The sequence below is a fragment of the Microcaecilia unicolor genome, chromosome 7 (assembly GCF_901765095.1).
Source record: "Microcaecilia unicolor chromosome 7, aMicUni1.1, whole genome shotgun sequence".
In the NCBI taxonomy this organism is placed as follows: domain Eukaryota; kingdom Metazoa; phylum Chordata; class Amphibia; order Gymnophiona; family Siphonopidae; genus Microcaecilia; species Microcaecilia unicolor.
Genome location: NC_044037.1, coordinates 135485054 through 135494196, shown reverse-complemented (window position 1 = coordinate 135494196; position 9143 = coordinate 135485054).

Below are 9143 nucleotides of genomic sequence, written 5' to 3'. Positions count from 1 at the left end.
AACCACTTTGAATGTAGTTGCAAAAACCTTAGAAAGGCAGTATATCAACTCCCATTTCCCTTTCCCCCTTTAGAATCGGATACTGGGCCAGCATGATCAGAAAAACAAAGTCACCAGACAACAAAGGTAGAAAATATCATTTTATTTTCATTATAGTGTTTGGAATATGTCCACTTTGAGAATCAGGTGCTCAACATTAAATGTTTATATTTATTTACTTATGTATGGCATTTTATCCCACATTAAACATGAATTAGGATGTTTTGTGGCTCTACATGAGAATATTATGATCCTTGTTTCATAATGTTGATGGTCTGCATTTTCCGTATGGGTGGTATATTGGTGTATTAGGTTCTGCCCAGTGTAATATTTATGGTACAGTAAGGTTCTGAGTGTGTTTTTGCACAAAGTTGTGCATAGTGTTTTGCAGTTGAGCGATTATGGTTATTATATGCTTTGAGCAACCACTTTATTCTTTGACATAGATACATATCTAATATCTAAATTTAATAAAAGGTATTGTGACTTTTATTTTTATTTATTTATTTTTTCTGTGTGTTATCAGACAATTATGGATTTAAGCTCCACCCCTGGCCCCACCCCTAACCCTGCCCCCTTTAGCCTCCCCAAACAGTTGGGCCACCGACCGCCTATGATTCTGCTGCTATCTGTCCTCTTAACTCCATTTCCAGGGCTTCCTTTCCATTTATTTTTGTACTTTCTGCCTTTCTTCTTCATTTCTTGTCCTTGCTCCCCTGCCCCCCCTCCAGCCATCCATACCCACCCATTGATTCTCTCCTCTCTGTTCCCAGGCAGATTTTCTAACAGGAGCTGCTCATCCAATCAGAGAGCTCTATTTGAATACAGCTTAACATACAGACACTCTAATGGGAACTTTTAGTCAAAAACACTAGCTAAACCCTTCGTTATTGGATCAAAGTTCACATTCATATTTTTGATCAGAGCCATGCCCTAACATTAAGGCTGTAAACATTTCCAACAATTTTTACCCATAAATATGCAAATGAGAACCTCCCAAAAACGGAATAATTTGCATATGGCTTGAGCAAATTTGAGTACATAGCATACCAATCCCACTTCCTAGCACCTAAATTCTGTAATTAGATTTAATGCAAATACTTTTAAAACTTATTTTTAGCACTTTTAAAATTCAGGGGTCAGTGCAAGTCTCTTTGGTGTGAACTGCTCATGTGCAGGAATTCATGCAGTTAAATATCTCCCTGGCAACCCAGGACACCTCCAGCCAACCCCCCTGCTCTGCTCTGCTCTCCCAGCAGTAAGATAATCAAATTACAACTGGTTATACACAAGGCTAGAGAGACGGTTTTTACTGCAAGCTGCTGCTATTTAAACCCCCCAGAGCAGCAGCAGGACTGTCAGGAGAACTACTAGTAATACTATTTAGCATTTCTATAGGAACAGCTGATCCATCCTGCTGTGGCTGGGGAGGCATAGCCTCCCCAAGCCTCTTATACTGGGCGCCTATGCCCTTTATGTTTCAACATTTTATTCATGAGATAGCTGATTCAGCCAGCAAGTTACAACATATGCAAACAAAACAGCTTGGCAAGAGAACAATGATCATATCATCCAACATTTTAACAATGGTTCATCCACCCCTACTCGTCTCCTCCTCCCCACAACCCTCCAAGTAATAAACAGCTACCTTAGGTGTCAATATAACAATGTCGGAACATATGTAAACCAACAAAAATCTGATAACATGAAGTCATACCTCTATATAAACCTATCTAATATGCAAAAGGGAGAGACTGTTAACCATCCAGCTGAAAACCCCCCACCAAAGGCTTGTTCTTACCTTCTCTCGCCTTCAGCTAAACCCGTTATGTGATGATTGCAAAACAATTGAGAAGCAACCTGCACAAGCAGTCTTCCCACCCATAAAACAGGTAAAAAGAACATTCCCCGTGTAATTAAGTATGAACAAAATAGTATTATCATCCGTAAGCTTAACACTTCCCACCCCTCCCCCCAAACTAATACCCCACCCTGCCACTAAACACATTATTCAACCCAAACAGACTCCTCCCTACTGAACCCTACCACCCATCCCTACCCCCCGACATGTGTGTTAATTAAAAGTTCAAAATAAAACTTCTCCCTTTAGGCGGCAATGTAGCCCATATAGAGGGGCATAATGGAAAGATCGTCCAAGTACAAATTAGGACGTTCTTACGAAAACGTCCAAAAATAGACATGTATAATGGAAAAATAGTGTGGGCGTTTTTCGATAATCGATTATCCCTGTAAGAAAACAATCAAATGACGAGTGCATAAGCGTGACTAAATTGGGCGCCCTAAGATGGTCGATTATTGCAGGTGCAAACGACCAAATCACGTGGTGTGTAAAATAATGTACATAGGTGTATCGCAAGTACAGTACATGTTGTTCAGGCCATCCAGGTACGGAAAAATATGAGGAACGCGTATATGTGTCAACTACAGACATATCATGCTGCTCCACCCATACTTTCATCATATGTGCCCATCTGAATGTCCGGATCTGCATGCACTGTACACCTACTGAACATGCAGCTATATGCATATTGTGTATATGTGAAAAGGGTCGGGTGGGGTGCGTCATACTCATCTATATAAGGCACGTTCCACACACGTGCAGGCATGTGCATGTCAAAGACGTCTATGCTTACGAGGGCGTCCACGTGCTGATAGGGGCCATATATGGAATGGTCATCCATATATGGAGCTGTGCATGAAACAACGTCCCTCACGCAAGGTCGTCTATATAAGGCACTTCTTTTCCAACACGTGGAAAAATGGCACACCGGCGAGAGCCCAATTTTGGCGAGGAGGAGAGTTTGCTGCTCGTCCGGCTGTGCCTAAGGCACCGGCATCGCCTATTTATCCAGCAACACCACCTGCCCCCCAGGCTGCAGGCCATGCGAGCCTGGTCCCGCATCCGGGAAAGGCTAGAAAGGTAAGGTTATGGCCCAACCCCCCTCCCCTCCTGTACCTACACATATAACAGCTCCGTCATCAATGTTACCAGCAGTAACTGGAGTGTCCATGCAAGGATCATGAGTAATATAGGAACATGCACAATCACTAATAATTTGTATGTTATTGAAACGACCACCATTCCCACATCCCTACAAGAATGTATTTCGTTAGGTTAGGTATGTGACTATGCTATTAGTGTTATGTGACAATTTCGTTAGTTATGTGAAGGCCACATTTTCCAACCCCTCTTTGCAGCCAGTGGGTTACAACGCCTCCGAATAGTGGAAGCATGAGACCAATGAAACCTATACCATACTTTATAACATGGTCATGATAACACATATAAAGTAGTTTAACAAGCATACATTATAATGTATACAAACGGTACTGTCTGGCCTCATGCCCACCTCTCTGGCATCATCTGCATAGGAACCAACTCGGTGGCTGCTGTGGGTGCTTGACCACCCCACCCCCAATATCAAATATGTATGGAGGGAGGGGTCATCTCCACTGGGGGTTCCACCCCCCAAAATGGTAAAAAGGTGGCTCCTATGATTCACTACCAATGGAGGTGCCCCCCCCCCCAACACTGTAGACCCTCTCTCTCTGGTATGTGAATAGCAAATGAATGTGTGCAGAGGACAAAAAGGACCAACACCCCTGACCCCTGCTCTACAAACTTATATCTTACAGACGCTTTGGAGTCCACCGGGACCTACATAAGTACATAAGTAGTGCCATACTGGGAAAGACCAAAGGTCCATCTAGCCCAGCATCCTGTCACCGACAGTGGCCAATCCAGGTCAAGGGCACCTGGCACGCTCCCCAAACGTAAAAACATTCCAGACAAGTTATACCTAAAAATGCGGAATTTTTCCAAGTCCATTTAATAGCGGTCTATGGACTTGTCCTTTAGGAATCTATCTAACCCCTTTTTAAACTCCGTCAAGCTAACCGCCCGTACCACGTTCTCCGGTAATGAATTCCAGAGTCTAATTACACGTTGGGTGAAGAAAAATTTTCTCCGATTCGTTTTAAATTTACCACACTGTAGCTTCAACTCATGCCCTCTAGTCCTAGTATTTTTGGATAGCGTGAACAGTCGCTTCACATCCACCCGATCCATTCCACTCATTATTTTATACACTTCTATCATATCTCCCCTCAGCCGTCTCTTCTCCAAGCTGAAAAGCCCTAGCCTTCTCAGCCTCTCTTCATAGGAAAGTCGTCCCATCCCCACTATCATTTTCGTCGCCCTTCGCTGTACCTTTTCCAATTCTACTATATCTTTTTTGAGATACGGAGACCAGTACTGAACACAATACTCCAGGTGCGGTCGCACCATGGAGCGATACAACGGCATTATAACATCCGCACACCTGGACTCCATACCCTTCCTAATAACACCCAACATTCTATTCGCTTTCCTAGCCGCAGCAGCACACTGAGCAGAAGGTTTCAGCGTATCATCGACGACGACACCCAGATCCCTTTCTTGATCCGTAACTCCTAACGCGGAACCTTGCAAGACGTAGCTATAATTCGGGTTCCTCTTACCCACATGCATCACTTTGCACTTGTCAACATTGAACTTCATCTGCCACTTGCACGCCCATTCTCCCAGTCTCGCAAGGTCCTCCTGTAATCGTTCACATTCCTCCTGCGACTTGACGACCCTGAATAATTTTGTGTCATCGGCGAATTTAATTACCTCACTAGTTATTCCCATCTCTAGGTCATTTATAAATACATTAAAAAGCAACGGACCCAGCACAGACCCCTGCGGGACCCCACTAACTACCCTCCTCCACTGAGAATACTGGCCACGCAATCCTACTCTCTGCTTCCTATCTTTCAACCAGTTCTTAATCCATAATAATACCCTACCTCCGATTCCATGACTCTGCAATTTCTTCAGGAGTCTTTCGTGCGGCACTTTGTCAAACGCCTTCTGAAAATCCAGATATACAATATCAACCGGCTCCCCATTGTCCACATGTTTGCTTACCCCCTCAAAAAAATGCATTAGATTGGTGAGGCAAGACTTCCCTTCACTAAATCCGTGCTGACTTTGTCTCATCAGTCCATGTTTTTGTATATGCTCTGCAATTTTATTCTTAATAATAGCCTCCACCATCTTGCCCGGCACCGACGTCAGACTCACCGGTCTATAATTTCCCGGATCTCCTCTGGAACCTTTCTTAAAAATCGGAGTAACATTGGCTACCCTCCAGTCTTCCGGTATTACACTCGATTTTAGGGACAGATTGCATATTTCTAACAGTAGCTCCGCAAGTTCATTTTTTAGTTCTATTAATACTCTGGGATGAATACCATCAGGTCCCGGTGATTTACTACTCTTCAGCTTGCTGAACTGACCCATTACATCCTCCAAGGTTACAGAGAATTTGTTTAGTTTCTCCGACTCCCCCGCTTCAAATATTCTTTCCGGCACCGGTGTCCCCCCCAAATCCTCCTCGGTGAAGACCGAAGCAAAGAATTCATTTAATTTCTCCGCTACGGCTTTGTCCTCCTTGATCGCCCCTTTAACACCATTTTCGTCCAGCGGCCCAACCGACTCTTTGGCCGGTTTCCTGCTTTTTGGCCGGGTGAGGCGGGAGAGGCCCGACCTCATCCGAGCGGTGCGAAGGCACCTCAGGGCTTGCCGTAAGTATTCAAAAACAGGACACCTGTACAGATTACTACATACATTTCATGAATAAAGCAAATGTGTTGTACAATATCAATTCCCATGTGCCTAATAGCCACCTAGTAAGTAATACCATATCTGTCCCAGATCAAGGATGCAGGTTGCAGGGGTTCTCCCATGAGCGTGCCTGCAACGTCCGACCATCCCACCGAGATGAATGAGATGATATGCCACACTTTATTATTCCCCTTATTGTGGTGGCTGATTACTGTGTTCTGGTACAGCTGCCTGAGGCCCTACTTTTACTGCATGTTATGGCCTAAATCACATAAAAGAATTGTGCTCAACACCCTTCCCACTGCCCCCCCCCCCAATAACTCCTACAACAACTGCCCATCAACCCCTCGTTGCATCTCACAATGTAAACATGCTGGTCAGCAATGAATTTGGTATGGCAACATGTCCTGCGTGGTGTGTGTCAGAGGAGGGTCCAGGGTTCTGTTTCATGTCATCTGATGCAGCTCATTCCCCATGGGCATAGGCTACGCCTTACCACACCCTGCCCCATCCCCTGCCTCACGCCACCCAGCTACTGCACTATGCAAGCCATGGTGTATGCACTGATCTCAATCACACTCCTTTTACATACACAGGGCTCCACCAGCAGGAAGCCGAGCGGGAGGATGAGGAGGGCCACCACCTCCAGGAGGAGGAGGAGGAGCAGGAGGAGGAGGAGCAGGAGGAGCAGGAGGAGGAACAGCAAGAGGAGGGGCACCTGGAGGAGGAGGAGGAGCAGCCAGGCCAGGAGGCGGGCCACCAGGAGGAGGACTCGGAGGACTCGGAGGAGGGAGTCCTCATCATAGATGAGGATGAGGAAATTCATGAGGACCCCTCCCCACCTGCAGCTCCGTATGAGGCCTCTCCCTCCCCTCAGCCAGCGCCATCGCCTGGCCCACCTCCATCCCCTGGGCCATCTTCAGTGTCCCCTGGCCCACCTCCATCCCCTGGGCCATCTTCAGTGTCCCCTGGCCCACCTCCAGCCTTTGGCCCTGCTACTGTGGTGCGGCTCCTGCAGCAGCTGGTAGATGGCCAGCAGCAGCTTCTAGTTGGGCAGCACCAGCTGCTGCAGGAGGTGAGAGCCCTACGGCAGGGCAATGAGCAGCTCCAGGGCCCACTAAGGGTACTGCTGGGGCTGCTCATTGCCCTGCTACAGAGGGCCTTGCTCAGAGGGCGTGGCCGCCCTTAATTTAAATAGGGGGGGGCCTGTTGGGGGTGTGGGGAGTGGGTGGGGGAGGGAATTGTTGGGGTTGTGTGTGTGGGGGGAGGGAAATGTTGGGGGTTCTGTGGGGGGGTGGGGGAGGGAATTGTTGGGGTTGTGTGTGTGGGGGGAGGGAAATGTTGGGGGTTCTGTGGGGGGTGGGGGAGGGAATTGTTGGGGTTGTGTGGGGAGTTGTGGGGGGGGGAGGAGGGCATTGTTGGGGCTTATTTTGTAGGGGTGGGGGTGGGGGGAAATAAATGTTTCTCTTACAATATAACTATCAGGGTGTGTGTGTGTGTGTTTGTCTCCCTTGTGCATTACATATCACCAAATGGTGCTGTTGAGTTGAGAGGAAGGAGGCAGCAATATGCATAGCATTAAATGTGCTGTGTGAATGAGAAGGTGATGCATGTCTGAGAATGTTGGCCATACAGAACGCCACCTGTTCATTCCAACCTGCATGGCCATATGTGCAGGGGGGTTGGGCCAGGGAGGCTGGATGGATATTTGTGTTCATGAATAAAAATGGCCAGCCAGCATCTCTCTCTCCCTCCCTCCCCTCCACCATACTGACCCACAATACAGAGTGCCATCAATAAGAGATTAATAGTGTACCACGTGTGATCTGCCAGGTACACACTTCCACATAACTCCAGGTACCACATACACAGTGTTTGCTGTCTGATGGACACATATCCTTACCCACAAGCCACATTGGTGGGGGGGGGGGGGGGGGGGGCCCAAGAAGGACCTACAAACAGCTGGCTCATATTTTCACATTGAATACATCAGCTATGGTATATAATGCTGAGGAGCAAAAGGGAAACAATGGGAAACCCAATAGATGGATGGTTACTTCATCACAGTTGCAATGTAATACTTGTGTTAGAGAAGGGCACAAATAAAAATGGTGCTCATTATTTGCAGCTGTGATCACACTTTCTCCAGTAGTTGATCAAGGTGTGTTACATTCAAGTATTCGGTTTGTGTCAAACTTTGTCCCTGAAGTGACTTGCCTTAGGTGGGATTTGAACCAGCAACCTTATGATTATAAGGCTGGTGCTCTAACCACTAGGCCACAGCAGCCACCAGGCCTTAGCCACCACCAGTTACTTTGGGTTGGTACCTGTACACACACCCCTCTCCCTCACCACCACGTCATAGGCCTCAGTGGCACTACCTGTAGCCACCTCGATCATTTTGTCCAGGCTACCGATTAAAAACAATGTAATGTGCATGTTCCCTACCCTACTACCTATGGAGCTATTTAGGAAGGTGTTCCATAATGTGCTATACACATCCATTGCATTAATCATTCTCCCCTCCCCCGCCTATGGACCTTGAGAATGGGTGGCCACTTCATAAATGGGGACTGGGGTACACCACATAAACAAGGAAGATGGAACCTACCGGGAACCAATACAGCACCTCCAACAGCTGGCCCACACCACTGAGGACCTGCCAACCCCACAGTACAGTGCACAGGAACCTGGTGAAAAGAGAGCTACCTAACATCTGACTCCAGACTACATACATACAGTGAATGCACACTCCTTGACTATGAGCACAAAGAGAAGAGGTGGCAGACAAATGAGAGCTTACCATGAACGTCTGTTTCAAGACTGTGTAGTGCGCCTTTTATCTTCTGGAACATTAGCTGCACATCTCCCTGATTGAAATGACCCTTACCGAGGGGTGCTTGATTTGGGCCGACTGCAGTGGTGTGCTGGTAAATTTTTAACAACAGGCTCTCTCCCCCGTCCACCTCGGCGCCCCCCCCCCCGTCCACCTCGGCGCCCCCCCTGTCCATCTCGGCGCCCCCCCGTCCACCCCTGCGCCCCCCGTCCACCTCTGTGCCCCCCCAAAAAAAAACAATTGCAGAGCTGACTATACCCAGGGGGGGGGGGGGGGGCAGCGGCCAACACATTACTCTCTCCAGGAAAAAAAATTAAATGATCCCAGGTTCCAATCTAATTCATGTTTAATAAGTACATAAGTACATAAGTAGTGCCATACTGGGAAAGACCAAAGGTCCATCTAGCCCAGCATCCTGTCACCGACAGTGGCCAATCCAGGTCAAGGGCACCTGGCACGCTCCCCAAACGTAAAAACATTCCAGACAAGTTATACCTAAAAATGAGGAATTTTTCCAGTCCATTTAATAGCGGTCTATGGACTTGTCCTTTAGGAATCTATCTAACCCCTTTTTAAACTCCGTCAAGCTAACCGCCC